The sequence below is a fragment of the Dermacentor silvarum genome, chromosome 6 (genome assembly GCF_013339745.2).
Source record: "Dermacentor silvarum isolate Dsil-2018 chromosome 6, BIME_Dsil_1.4, whole genome shotgun sequence".
NCBI classification, from domain to species: Eukaryota; Metazoa; Arthropoda; class Arachnida; order Ixodida; family Ixodidae; genus Dermacentor; species Dermacentor silvarum.
In genome coordinates, this window is record NC_051159.1 from 171,911,578 (window position 1) to 171,927,063 (window position 15,486).

A 15,486-nucleotide genomic window follows, 5' to 3' on the forward strand; every position below is an offset into this window, starting at 1 on the left:
CGCTGCATTACGTTGTCTAAATGCTATTTTTAACAAAAAAAATCGACATACGATGTGGTATCCCGATACACGGATAATTCAATTTTTTCAGCGAAAGGTGATACTAAATTGTGTTGAACAGATTTTTTTTTTATGTATAAAAGCAGACGAAGCATAGCACGATTATTTTGATTTGAACACTTTAGCGTTGAGTGGATGCATATATAGCACTACATTTTGTTTAATTTCGGTGATATAAATAAACATCATTCGGAAGAAACTAAACGCGGGGGCATCATAGAGAAATCGAAAAATGAAAACGGACGATATCTCGGTGATTAACACGGCCCGGCACCATCTACGTCTCAGCGATTTAGTATTAAACAGATGACCATGCAATTGCACCAATGAGGAATGTCTTATTTTGCTGGACTGAAGAATGAACGCCTAACATGAGGTAAATTCCATCGACTTTCCTTGGAGTTTTATTGCTATGGTCACTTTCGTTGGGATTCTCAGATTCTCGTTCACTTTTATTTTCTGAATATGTATTTACCCTTAAAGGCTGTGCACTCTGTTGCAAAGAGCAGTTTAGAATTACTCGAAAGAACGGTCCATCTGGTCGCCGCTTTACGGAGTTAGCGCTTGCTACGAAAGTTTAGGGGCGTGTATGACAAGGCAACGTACTTGAGACGCGGGTCTCGAGGCGTGATAGTAAAGCACGTGAGCTGCTGAATTTCAAGAGGCGACAAGATGATGCTGACGGCGGCATTTCGAAAGCGCAAGCGACGGTGGTGAAGTTAAGGGTCAAAAGCCGGTGTGAGGCAAGATGACTGAAGCTATTGAAACTCGCTGGCTTCTCTAGCACGTGGCGGCATTCCTGTACTGTGCAAAATGAGCACGCTTTCACGCCTTCTGTGAACGAAATCCAGCAATGGCTTGTAAACAGCAGTTTGTGACATGAGCGTGATGTGCGTAACTATATGTGGTTTCAAAAAATTAGGCTCTTGAGTTTTACGGGCCAAAACCACTACATGATTACGAGGCTGCCGTAGTGGGCGACTGTGGATTAATTTTGACCACCTGGGATTCTTTAACGTGCGCCCAATGCACGGTACACGGGCGCTCTTGCATTTTCGGCCGGTATTCGATCCCGCGAGCTCGCGCTTAAGCAGCGCGACGTCATAGCAACTACGCCACCACGGCGGGTGATTTGTAGTTTCGCCAAGGCTAGGTGAAGGGGCTGTGATAGACATTTATTTCTAACATAATTAGGCTGTATTTAGGGTCAGTTATTATGGGGCAGGAATTTTGGAGGTTAACAAAGAAGCTCGAGAACAAGTTATGAGGACCGCGCAAAGAGCGATGAAAGCAGAAATGTTACGCGTGTTTTTAAAGACAAGAAGATAGCGGTCTGAATCAGAGAGCAAACGGAGACAGCCCATATTCAGGTTACATTAAGAGAAAGAAAATGGAGCTGGGCAGGTCATGTAATGCGTAGGATGGATAACAGGTGGACCATTAGAGTTACAGAATGGGTGCCCAGGGAAGGGAAGTGCAGTCGAGGACGGCAGAAAATTAGGCGGGGTGATGAAATGAGGAAACATGCAGGCGCAAGTTAGAATCAACTAGCGCATAGTAGGGGCAATTGGAGATCGTTTGAAGAGGCCTTCGTCCTGCGGTGAATAAAAAAAAAGACTGAAGAAGAATTAGATGATGATAATGATGATTAAAACACATTCTGTCTGGGCACATTGTGACTCATTCAAAAGCAAAATATTTACTTTAAGGCTATCAGTATTGTTTCTTGTTCAATAAATATTAGTAAACGCAACAGACCATTTCCGTAATGATTACGTCCTCGTTACCTTGGCCAAGCGTCTGTCTGGAAAGCTAGCTCTACAATTATCAAAAGGGTCCAATACTAAATCTTGTTACCAACCTTCGCGACCACAAGTGTGCTCACTCTATATTTTTCATCTAAAACGCCTCATCTGAAGTAACAAGTCCTGCATATTCGCCCACATATAGAACTAGGAGAATGTCGCCTCCTGTGCCCAAATCAAGCTTATATTATAAACTGAACAAGTAACTCAGCGCAATATAGGGTCCAAGAAAGACACAAGAAAGGGTCCTTGTTTGTCCCTTTCTTGTGTCTGTCTTTTATATTGCGCTGAGTTACTTGTTCAGTTATGCAGAACCAACTAGCCCAACAATGAACTATTCTAGAATATATTATAAAAGCAGGCACAAATTTCTTTCATTGAATAATCATATCGGCTATGTCTGCTTACTAGATCTCTCGAGGGTTTTGTATATGTAACTGTCAGAGTCACAAGTCCTCCAACGCACTATGCTGTTTTCTTTTTTTTTTCTTTTTTTTTTCTCGTCAACTGAGCTCCTGTTGGGCTACTGTAATTTCCTATTTATAATTCTTTTTTCTAATGAGCTGTTGTAAACTGCCACACAGAAGGTTTTCAGGGGCTCTGTCAAGCTTCCTAGAACAGCTTTTACCACCGAAAATCCTCCAGCGCTCTTGATTGGAGAAATAAAGCTGCCTTGACTTGACTTGACTTGAACTAGCAGTACACAATGTATGGAAACTTTAAAGACGGCGAAGGAAGAACACCGAGACATGCGGGGCGCAGCGTGCGTGAAGGGTTCGAGGCAGCCAAGAGCCGAGTGCCCAGTGTCAAATTGACAGGTCAGTGAAGCGCGAATCAGCCTAACGATGGAGAACAGTTGGAAGCACCTCTGAAGGCTCTGACAATACCGGGAGAGTAGCAAAAAATGTCAACATAGGTTACTAAAAACCTAACTAGTGCCTATTGTTTCTTTACAGAGGGGTCCACCCAGACAGAGGTAGCTTGTAAACCTCTTTTGCTGGCACAATGGTCATGAACAGCAGTGAACTAGCCCACCTGACTGTGCATCGCGTTAGATGAAATATGTCCCTACCATATGCCCCTACTAATAGAGTCACACTCAGTTAACCATGCTGGAAATTGGGAACTATTATAGTGTAAAGAAGAACTATCCGTATTTTGATCATGAGTACCCTAGGTCACAAACTATATCAGTCGTTTGGAAATCGCTATCTATACCTTAGGCCTAATTATGCTGCAGGTGCAGTGGTGATAACGCATTTCTCTGCGCTATTATCAGAGGTGTATATTGCCAAGCTGCTTTCAAAGTTCCTGAGCCTAGATTTTTGTTATCATAACTGCGTGTTTATTTTCTGTCCATACTCGGCAAATATAATATATGATTCCTACAACTTTTCGTTTTTTTTTTTTGGTGCATTGTGCATCAAACTTTGTGCATTGTGCATAAAACATTGTGCATTTCCCTTATCGCGTTCCATGATTCGTGGATGTCGTCTTGTACTTCATATCATCTTTTCCGAATTGCAATATCTTGTAATCTTATATATGTGACCACTAGTTTTGTACTTACCTCTATCTTGCAGTTATATTTTTCTTGTTGTTATCCTAATATGTATTGACTTTTGTATTTGACCCCCCTTACACAATGCCTCTAATGAGGCCTGTAAGGTATTTGTAAATAAATAAAAATTTCCAATAAAGAAAGGAAAGATTAATATAATAATTAGGATAACGACGGGCTGAAGTACTTAACTTGCAGGTGGTAAGTTGGCGGGAAGAGCAGAAGTTCGGGCTTTGTGCGCCTTGTTCTTCAGCGGCACACCTTTTTGCCAACGCTTGCTTGATCACGGTCTTCATCTGCGAGGCTCTCGCAGCGGTTCCTGTTGTACACCTTCGGCAAATACATCCCACGAACTTCAGCCGCGGTCTATTTCGCAACGCCAAGACGCCAGATAATGCGTGCAATACATCAAGAGCACAAGGGAAGTTCTTTCGCAGCAATTCGCTCAGCTATAGTTAAGCGCTACACCACCGAAAATTGCTCTCCCGCTGTGTACAGGGTCTCTTGCACGGAAGAAATAAAGCCCAGTGTGCACCGGAGAATGCGCGGCGGAAAGCATATCACGAAGCTTCCTTGCCGGCGGTCTAACCAAGTTGGTTATACGTGCTTCTTGCGTAGCTTTCGAGGCCACGGCTTGGTTTAGTGGTTTCCCGCGTAGCCGGCGAGCAGGCGTCTTCTTCAAACGTCCGAGCTAAAGCGTTCTGAATGAGTTGGGGGGGGGGCAAAGAGCAGCGGCCTCAGACGACGTGACAGTAACCGCTTGCGGCATGGATCCCTAATTGGGTTCGCTTGCGCGTGATTAAGATGCACTCGACGCCTGCGGGCTTGCTAATGCCGCTTGGCGGGGCAGCTAGCATTGAAGCCGCACCGAGAAGGGTGGAGGGAAGCATCGTGATTCTGTCGCGGCTGCGTCCAGAGGACGCATTTAAACGCCTCCACGTTATCTTGAAACAGTGCAGGCAACACAATATAGCACAAACAAGGGAGAAGACATTGGCTCACAGGGGCAGCGTCATTTCGTCTGGCATCTTTCCATTGTCAGAACATGGCCAGAGCGAACTTTCAACAATAAAGAAAACCTTAAATAACGCCATACGGGTTTTCAGTGTGCCAAAAAACAAACAAGCAAAAAGGAAACACACTCAGACAGAGAAAAACGAAAGAATAAAAGAAAGCTTATCCCGTTGTGAAACGGACGCCAGATATTTTTCTTCCTAAGTTTGTGAGGCTCATAGCACGCTAGAACACTCCCGCAAGAACAGAAACCTGCGAGTAACGAACTCTTTGCCCCTCTAAGCAGCCATGTCCAGTTGTTCATTTATGTGCTGACATTGCCTCGTTTATATCATCACGTTTATATCATGAGTGACTTTAGCTGGAGTGCTGATTTATTGAAAGAATAATCCCAGATAAAGACTTACTCAAAAAAAAAAAAACAATCTCGTGTATACTTCTGTCGGCGATTTCTTTTTATTGTCGCATTGTAGAAGGGAGTTACACAGTCGTGTTGCAAGCAACACGTTAACTTCGCGTTTCCCTTTCAAATTAGCATTGGTATGAAGTTTCACAGTTTCAGCAATATAGTGATACTTTACTAGCGATGTTTCAACCATTAGGCGCAATGCATGTACAATGCGATTCATTCATTTCCTGTTTAAAAATTCACGATAGAAGGATGGATGAGCTGATATGCATTCGTTTTGAGGTGTATAATGCCAACGACAGAAGGTACAAGAAAAAACACACTGGAAGGCGTTGAGACAAAAAATAAAAAATGAAGAAGGTCAGCACATTATTTTCAGGTTAATAACACACGTATATATATATATATAAATATATATATATGTATATATATATATATATCCACTTCTCAATGTTTATACAAATAACACTTGTTACAGCTCCACTTGTCGCATAGTGCCAGTAATATTTCGCAATGACTGTTAAGTTCTTCCGTTCAACCTTCCTTAATGTTTGGGCTGCAATAATTTTAAAAAGTGTCCAGCCTTCTCGCTCCTTCTCCGCCCACCTCTCTATACCGTACAAATCAAGTGTCATCCTAAACTTTTCTCTATCAGTGCTAAAGAAATTATGCTGATCAATAGAAGCCTTGAGGAGAGACGTTTAAGTACCCTCTGCTTGGACAACGAAATGAGTGTAACGTTTTATAAATAAAACTTCGTAAGTGGTAAAAGGTCCGATCAATGCTATGCCACTATTTCTTCCACAAGCTACGCTCATGTTGCTAAATATTTGCGTTATTAACACGTTAAATACATTTAATACTGCGTTATTAAACTATGGTTTAAGCTCGTTGAGAGAACAAAACACAGAGAAATAAGAAAAAAAAAACACACAATTTAGCGATTATACAAACTGCGTTGTGCCCTATTAGAGTGCATGTGATTTACAAGGAAAGCGTAGTTAACAAATTTAAGGAGAGCAGTTCAAGTATCCTGAGTGTGCATTGGTCAACATTTATGCGCGCATATTGAGGAAGTGACCGCCATGCATAATACGGTTTCTACCGGAATTAGGATGAACCCATTTAACTGGTTCGAGATAAAGTACCTAACCAAAAACTATACGGGCAGGTGTAGTTGCCAGAATGTAGACGTAAAACCATACTAGGGATCAAAAGCCGCAAGTAGCACGACTGCTAGTTCTGACATGTTCAAACAGTTTTAGGGCAGAGAAAAATCTAGGTCCTGAAGCTAAAGTCGGCATTACGCATGCAAATGGAAGTCACCGAAATTATAGGCCTAACCAGTGTCAGTCTGCTAACACACCTCACAGGTTTACTTTAAAGCTTTCTCTCTTTCACTCTCTCTCTCTCTCTCTCTCTCTCTCTCTCCCTCGCATGTGTAGACCTAAAACAGGCACTAAGGAGGCACTGAAGCTTACAAGCGCAGGGGACATGCGTTTTCTTTGGCTCAAGAAGCATTTTGGTTTCATTTGTAACGAAGCTTATTTACCAGTGCAAAATCATGCCATCCATGCAAATTCGCAATATTGATTCAGTGGGCTGCTTTCTTAACAAATCCTACCACTAAATATCTTCCCATGAGCCATTATACCGTATATACCACCTCGTTTCTGAATCGTGTAGTAACTATTCAAAACTCTTGTAACGCGTAAATTCTGCGAAATCATTCTATATTTTCGTGCTAGACACAAGGGTCAGCAACCGTAGCGCAAATTTTTTGATAGAGAAATGACTAAATGTGCTAACGACAATTCCTAAATTGCATGGTAAGACGTGAAAATGTTCCGGGAACACTTAATATTGTCTCCTTTTTTTCGCCCGGGCCCTCCAGTCACGCATGCATACGGTGGCGTCCTCATTATAAGCTCAACAAAGGTATATTGTTTATTTTCATGTTAAACAAATTATATATATATATATATATATATATATATATATATATATATATATATATACCATTGGAGGACGCATTCCGCAGAAATTTCTATTTCGGCAAATACCACACAGACTGTGCACGTTTAAATACAGGAATGAGGACACCTCGGTAGGATCACCGCAAATATTTTCCCAAATAGCTCGCTGACCGACCTGCACCGAGGACTGATTGTGTTCATGGTACCTTCAGATATTTCCATTATGTGGACGACTGTATCGTCCCTACAAATCCCAGGTAATTAGCACTCGGTATTAATAAATTGCTTGTCATAGTGTCCACGATAACGTACATTGTTGTAATAACGTCCATTATTCGCAAACGCTATTCATAAGGCGTGGAGAATTTTCGTTGCTGGCAAAGGAAGGAAACCTTTGTGTCATGGCGTTGAAACCATATCTTCAGGTAGGAAGGTGCCAGCCATATATTAGAGAAAAAGTGGCATGAGCCATTCCACTCTGTGAGGGTGAATGGCCAGCGAACCTGTTTACCACACGACACAGAGGTGACACAGCATTTTGAACAAAGGCACAAACACATTTATTGTCTTGATCGGTGGTCATCATGGCGATAGGTACGCACACACATTCTCGTATCACCTTTGTTAGTATTATACTAATTCCATCATATTCTCGTATAGTCCGGACTCCCCGAGGAGCAACGCACCAACGAAGGGCGACGGCAGCAACAGAGACGAGAATGCAATCGTCGCCGGCGGGCGGCAAGCACTACCAATGAAGATCGTGCACAAAACGCCAAGCGCAGGCGGACGTCGCTCTTCGTAGGCACGTTGCTCCTCGGGAGTCCGGATTATACGCAGCCTCCCCATTACGACGACAGAAGAGAAGTGAAATTCAAAATGGAGAACGGCAACTTGTCTTTCTGGTTTTTTGTATACTTTCGCGTGGACGGCGGGACACTCCCCCCCCCCCCCCCCCCCCCCCGGTGGAGCCCGAGGAAACTAGACCCGTGCGAAGTTTCGACGACACCGCCACCACGGGAGGGCGGCATGAAAGGAAACTAGATATGTGAGCGCTTGGAACGCCGACAAAGAGAGGACGGTGCGATCGTGGACATGGCCGACGCGGGTCGGCCTTTTGGGCTAAGATCCCGAACCGTGGACACGTGAATAACATTGAAATAAAGCCTCTGTTCTTACCCTTGTGCCTGCGACTTCTTTGGGTCTCAGGTGTGACAAGGGTAGGACGAGGAATTTTAACGAATGTATGCACTGCTCGCATCACTTTGCTGAGCGCTCGTAGCCTGAGCCTTACGGGGGTATGAGCCATTGCTGCTGATGATAAATGCTTGTTCAGACCTTAATCTTTATTTAAACCTACGCTGTTCTGTACGTTGTATGCGTGACTCCAATGAATGCATGCACTGTTCACCTCACTTTGCTGAGTGTTTGTAGCCTCTGCATTACGAGGGGGATGAGCCATTGCATGTTTGCTTGCTTAGGGGGGGGGTATGAGCCATTGCTGAGGATGGTAATTTTTGTGCACGGTCGGGACACGAAAAATGCCGACCACCGAGAGGCTACCAACTTCGCTGTAAAAAGAGCTTTGCCAGTGGGGACATAAATTTTCTCTGTGTAGGAAGAAGAAAACTAGATTATGACAACTCTAATCCGAGTCATCTCTGCTTACGGAGCTGGTGCTCCCTGGTGGTGAATTACTGACGGATGCCATCGTCCCCTGGATGTGTCGTATGGGGCACACCAAGAGCAACCACAGAGTCCGGCGCAGGACTTCGGGTGATGCAGCACACACCGCACTGGTGTAAGGCATGGATGAGGGGAGGTGAGGGCCCGGTTCATTCCCAATACTTGTGTATTGCACCAGGATAGTGCTTACTGACCTGAAAGATGGGGTGGCAAACGCACACACCCATTCATGACACTGTGGGAAGCTCTACTATCTGTCCACTCTTGTAGGTTGAACAATATGCCGAACCGCTAAAAAATAAAAGAAAGTTGAACGATGCAAAGCTTTATTAAACGTCCAATATTTGCTGAGCTGTCAAGCAGTATCTCGCTTTTCGAGCTTGACTGAATTAAAGAAGTCCATCCCAAATTTTTTGTACGTGTAATTCGTATGAAAATTTCATTTTTTAGAGAAAAACGCAGACTGAAGTGCAAGCTCGTTAGATGAAAAACATGAAAAAGTGAATAATATCAAGAAACTATATTGTATTTTTTTACAGAATTGATATACCTTAGGAAATAAGAGAGTGACTGCAGTGAACTAAACTAACTAGTACTTATGATATATGCGTGCGAGTTAACTTACACATAGTAGAACAGTACTCATATATTTAAATTTCGAATGTGTGTATCCCACGTGTTGTAAAATGTGCTCGTGAATATCTCCCACGCTGGACTGTAAACCACGCCCAACGCACATTTGTAGTGTGGTGTAAGTAGTCATGCTTAAGAAATAACAGCGGCCTGTATGGCGTGATAAGGTGTGTAATCATCTGCGGCCACTGGGGAGCTATGATCTGGACATTTAATCCTTTTTATGCGGCGTCCATGGCTAAGAGCGCAAAAAAAAAAGCAGTTATGTCTTCCGTGCAGCTTCAGTTTCAACTTTCCTGTGCAGCATGAAGCTACGACTTTCTCGCTTCCTTGTTTTCCATCATTGACATGATGCCGGAACACACCCCCGCGAATACCGACCTCAGAAGTCAAAGAACCTGCCGGTTCACGGACTCCGCTGCACCCAGCGCGTCCTATTTCAAGCCGAGCTTGCCAAGCTCCTGCCTTCCCTTCTCACTATCCGTGAAGCGCTGCCTTCGTTCAGTCGCACAAATGCAGCGCTCCTCTTCGTGCAGGCGGCCCTAGCCGGTCGCCACCACAACGCGCCGGAAACACGGCCGTCCCTAAAGATAGACTTGGGGCGTTGCAGCTGCAAGAACCACCGTGATCGCACTAAGACAGACCGTAGAGCCCGTGCAGCCGTGTACGCTGCAGTTCCTGCCCCCCGCCACTCGTCCTCTTCCCCCGGGCTAACGAAGCGAAACGCCGACCAGGAGTTTTCACGCTGCGGCGTCTTGAAAACCCGCGTGGCGATCCGGCGCACACATGTTTACGTCAGCCCCGTAGCCTCGCCCGCCTGCGCGCCGTAACAACCACGAGAAGAATGAAAAAGGTGACGCTCTCCTCCGGGCCGGTAACGCGCTTTGCTCTTCTTCCAAGCCGGCCTGCGCCTCCTTGATAGCTCGCTTCCTTCCTGGCCCTGATTTATTAACTGTGGGTGGCCACCGCCGGAGACGTTCTCACCGAGAACAGAGGCGCCAAGTAGCGAGCCGCTCCGCCGCGAGCAAGGCGGGCCGCCCCGTGCCTCTCACGCCCTCCTGCTTTGGAAACAACGAACGAGACTGCGAGCAAGGCGCAAGAAGAACGAAGCACGCTTGTCATACATACACAAGTGCTGTTTCGTTTTTGTTTTTCTTCTTTCTAATGCGCAGAATTTCCAAGGCCAGCTGAAGTACTTTCGCGTTGTCCTTAGACGTTACTTTCGTTGGTGAAGCGGGTGGTGCGATAGAGGCGTAAGTGCTGACCTCCTGAGACAAATGGCGTGCGTGCCGGAAGCGAGCGTGCTCGACCGTCAATAGAGGAATCATCCTCCAATGGCAGGTCGCCACAAGACGTCAGCGCAGGTGTCACGTTCCGTGAGCGACGTGTCAGATACGAGGGTCAGCATAGCTCTTACCAGTATGTCGAACGCTAGCGATGTGGTACGTACCCCTGCTGCCCCGACTGAAGGACACATCACCTTTCACAGATGGTGATAAGAGCTTTATTGTCCCCCTTATGGCGCCTTGATGTCACAATGGAGGGTGAAGACAACTAGCTGCTGCCGTTGTTTTCGCGTCGCAGATTGTAAGGAACTCATTGCTTTGAGAGATGCCACGTAATTAAAATGCTTTCTGGACGTGGAGAACATTGAGCACGTCGGTTCTCTTGATTATTAGTTGAATTTACATAAGTGCTTTAATAGCATGAAACAATAGCAATTCAAGTCTCCACTGCACGAAATTTTGGTTGATACGATAACACGGTAGACGCCGATCAGCAAGAACATTCATAGGAGTTCTTTTTTTCATTCCGGCGCAGATGAACCACGCTGCTCATCCATGTAAAAATTGAGACACGCAAGTGCGCGTGGTTGAGCTTGAGCTGTCTCGTGTAAGGAAATTTGTGCATTGAGGAAATTAGCCACAGTTTCGAGGAACTCGTAAATCACTGCAACGAGATAAATATTACGTTCAGCCCTTTTAACACGTGTGCCGAGTACGGGAACAGTGGCCTTCGGAAGTGCGCTTACGTCATCTATACAGACAGACGCTGGATCGACTCAACAGGCATTAAGAGAACGCTTTCCGACAGGTTTGCGGGAAAGTAACATTGACAGGAGCACATACTTAAGGCGTGTCTTCGTGTAACATGCATTGCGTGGATGAGAAGACTCCACGCTTCCATTTCAACGCTTATTCTTCCGTTCATTCACTTCCTTCTCACGTCGCCAGCGCTTTCTTTTCTCCTTTACCCCATCAGCCTACTTGAAACTGGTCCGTCTGCCACGAGAGGACGTGTGAGAAAATTATGGAATAACCTGTAGCTCTGCACGCATGCCAGGTGTTACCACACAAAACACATTAATATAAACACATTCAAGGTTTTTTCTCACTGTACAGACCTATAAATAGTTTAGAAATCTATAGACTCCAATGTTTCTCCCGCGGCGTATAGTGCTTCTACTGAGCTTCATGAAACGAAATAATTGTGATCCACCGAAAGTAGCACCAAGTTACTTGGTAGCTTCGTGCTGCTGTGTGTGCTACAATTTTTTTTTTTTTTCGTTTCAGGAGACTTTTTTGAACTTGCAGTTTTGCATTATTCTACTGCATTTATGAGCCGTTTTACTACGCTAGTACGGCTGTTACACTTCACGTGTATCCGCGACTTGATTCTCGAGCCAAGCGTTCTCCCCTGGTATGTTAAAGCTTAGAAACCATATAATAAAATCAAATCAAAAGCGTCACCTTTGTCATTTTTCTTTTTCTTTTCACTCTTTATATTGTGTTTCCTCGTGCGCGTGTGCGAATGTTTCGCGCACGGCAACGTCTCTTGGCAGACACGCCCGATCGACGAGGAATGCTTGTGCTCGCATCGGTCATCGGCCCCCCTTTTTTAAGCATGAAATGCTTTTAGCTCCCGTTGTCGGCGACCTTCCAGGGACCTTGAGCCACAATCCAGAGCCGTTACCCGGGCATGAAAACAAGAACATGCCGGCAAGTTGACAAGAAAATTTATTAGGCACGTGTTGTACGAACGTAGAGTACAATATAACGTACCGCACATGCAATACATGGTACTTGATATAAACAAAACATATGAGCAAACAAAATAGTAAATGGTGTCTGCTTGACACTGGCTTTACCACACATCAAAAGCCACTATGACAGTGTACGTGCAAACCATAAATGTCAACCTCGAATTCACGAATGATACCCGAGGCACACACAAGTACAGAGTCTCTAATCAGGCAAACAAAATTTGGGCATTATTCGCGGGCTGTAGCAAAACTTTGCCTCGAGAGACGGATAGGTACCGCGTAGACCAGCGGCGAAGAAACTTGGCTTCACCAAGTTTGAACAGCTGTTCTTCAAGATGACCCATATTATCACCCGTAGTTTGCGCACTCTGGGGTACATTGCTCTATTTGGCGGCCGGGATCGTTCTGCAGTATTACGGAAGCACTGAAAAACGTAGCTAACGCTGTAGTAGACGAGAATCGCAAACCGATCTCGGCGCCGTGGTGCCCGCACGACGGATATTCCAAATATTCTTGCAATCAGCTTCCAGAAGGTGCGCGCTACAATGCACTCTTTTACAACATGCGTGTTGGTCTCTGTTTGGGCGCATTGTATGCATTTATCATTCGCTACCATATCCCAGCGTTCAAGCCTGTCTCTTGTAGGTATTGATCCTTTTCGCGGAGCAGTTTGTTTTAGAGAAACGAGATGGTGCTCACGGCGGCGCGCCATACTTCTCCTCAGCGACCGCGCACGAATACGAAACCATTACCGCTTTTACCTTACTTCTGTGCGATCAGCTGTCGGAAATGCGACTGAGTTTTCGCTAACACACTGTGCTCCAATCATGCTAGATTGAACCATGTGGATTGAAGACGTGTGCAGCAGTTGGCTGCAAAAATAGTGACTGGCATGTTAAGGAATAGAATGAATCTGTGTGGCCAAGTTCGCGGACCGCTGCTGCAACTGTCCGAACGTGTTACCGGCACTTCGTGATGTACGGCTTTCCTCGAGGATACAGAAATTTGCTCATCCGCCAGCCTTGTATCGCTAACCTTCAAAGAAAGGGCTTCATCGCCAGAACGTCGGCAAGAGTGAGTACCACTCGTTAAACAATGACAAAGGGAGTAGCGCCGCTTCCTGACATAGTAAGTTTCGCACACGTTATCTATACACATCTGTCCCAAATGGCAGGAAAACTTACGCCCACTCTATCGCCGACGTATCATGAATAAGTGAATGGGCGCACACGGCTTGAATATATATACACACTGTATACGCATAATAAATGACGGACTACGCCTATGGAGCACGAATGGTCGAAGCTGAATGTTTCGTGACGATCCACAACAGTAAGCCAGTTACTAGCTGTAATATATATTTGCTACAAGATATTACAAAGTACAAAACAGCTACGTTTCAAGCCTTGTGCGTAGCAAGAACAAATCTATCGGAACTGAGCACACGCGCGAGCTATTAGGCAGAAAATAATCAGATAGTGGCCGCACCGAGGAACTTCACTGAGTCAGAAACTGACAAGCCACTGCTTCAAAATATTTGCTGAATAAAGAACAAAGAGCAACACACTAATCCTGACTGAATTCATAATGGGAAAGCTTGGATAGCTTGGAATACATATTTAGCCCCGCTTGTAGAACAAGCACCATATACGCTGCTTTCGCCGTTTGGACATAGCTTAATCAGCTCCGAAAGCGCTTTTGCATGTTCTCTGAAGTTGTGATCAAAGCTTCGTGTGGCCCACCTAGTCACTGTCTACGATATCTCCGAAAACAGAGGTTTTCTAAGTTGCGCCGGCGTCATACACTTCCATTGTAAACAAGGAGGCAAAGGAGGCAGTTGAGGCAAGCAGTGGACGTGTCACCACGTGATCAAACATGGCAGCGCCCACGGGATGGCGCGAAAAGGGTCAATAATGCCCCACTGATATTGCCAATGAAAATCCTTCACTTTAGAAGGCAAATCAGGCGAAAAAAAAAAACGGCTGTCCATGTTTTTGTAGTAGCTGTCCCTGGAGGCACAGCCGTCTCACACAACATTTCACAAAGCCTTGAAACTAGTGTCGTACGCCACTTTGTATTCCTTAGTTGCACAAGCTGGCTTTGTAAGCGCGCAGCCGCCGCATACTGCGGTGCTGGCGTTACCGCTGTCGGAAGCAAGTTGCCTGTATTTTGCGGCATAAGCGTTCGACGGTAATGACCCAGCCAATAAAGGAGCAGTGGCCTACCTGGGTACTCATCATCATCAAGTAGGTCACATGTACTCTTAGTGCATAGCAGCCCACCAAATGTAACTATACGCGGCAAGCTCCATCCTCCGCTGGCTTTCGGCAGACGCAAAAATTGCTGTGCTACGTATTGCGACTTGTTTAGCCAAAACCATGAGAAAATTAGTGTGTTTACTACGCGTACTGTTGGTGACGGCGGGATCGAGAGCCAGCTTTGCAGCAAACCACAGTTTACTGCACAATACATCCTTAATACAGAACGCCCTTTCTGCTATAGCGGCAGTGGTAACGCAGTCACTGCTTCCGACTGTGCTTTAATGCAGCTGACAACGTCTCGCCACGTGGGGAGGTGAAAAACCACTTGTAGAAACTTTTATGCCTAATATTATGCATATAATAACAAAGTTTGCGAAATTTCTTGCAGAACTAACACTTACGTGAATTCTTTCTTCCCCCGTACCATCCGTGATTGGAATCGTTTGCCAAGAGAAGTAATCGAGAGCTCCTCGGTTGCCGCTTTCACTGCCGAACTTCAAAATGTGAAATGACAGTGTCTTATCATCAATGGTCTAGCAACGTTCCATGAAAGCGTCGCACTTATCTCTTGATTTTCTTTATTTGATGTTTTTCCAGATATGTTTTCTTGATACGGTGCACCACGTTGACATGTCTAACGCATCTAACCAAATACTTTTCCTTTTTTTCTATTTTTTCACATTGCCAAGTGTTGAGCAACGCTCTGACTAATGCGTCCCCACACGTGTTCATATATGAACTATGCCCTCTGAAATTTTATTATTGTATGCAGTGCCGTACTTGACACACCAATCGCATTTCCCCAGTTCCTTTTGCTTGTATGTGCGCTCTTTTTGTTGTTCTGGTACATTTGTACCGAAAAGTGTAACCCACTCCTGCTTAAGGCCTGGAATTCAGGCTAGCAGTACTCAATAAATAAATAAAACAAATAGAAAAATATGCTCGGTATGTTTAATGCTTCCTGGTAATGTTATTACAGTGCGTCCTAAATTTAATGCTTCGCATTTCCTCATATTTATTTTACCCTCTGACAATGAT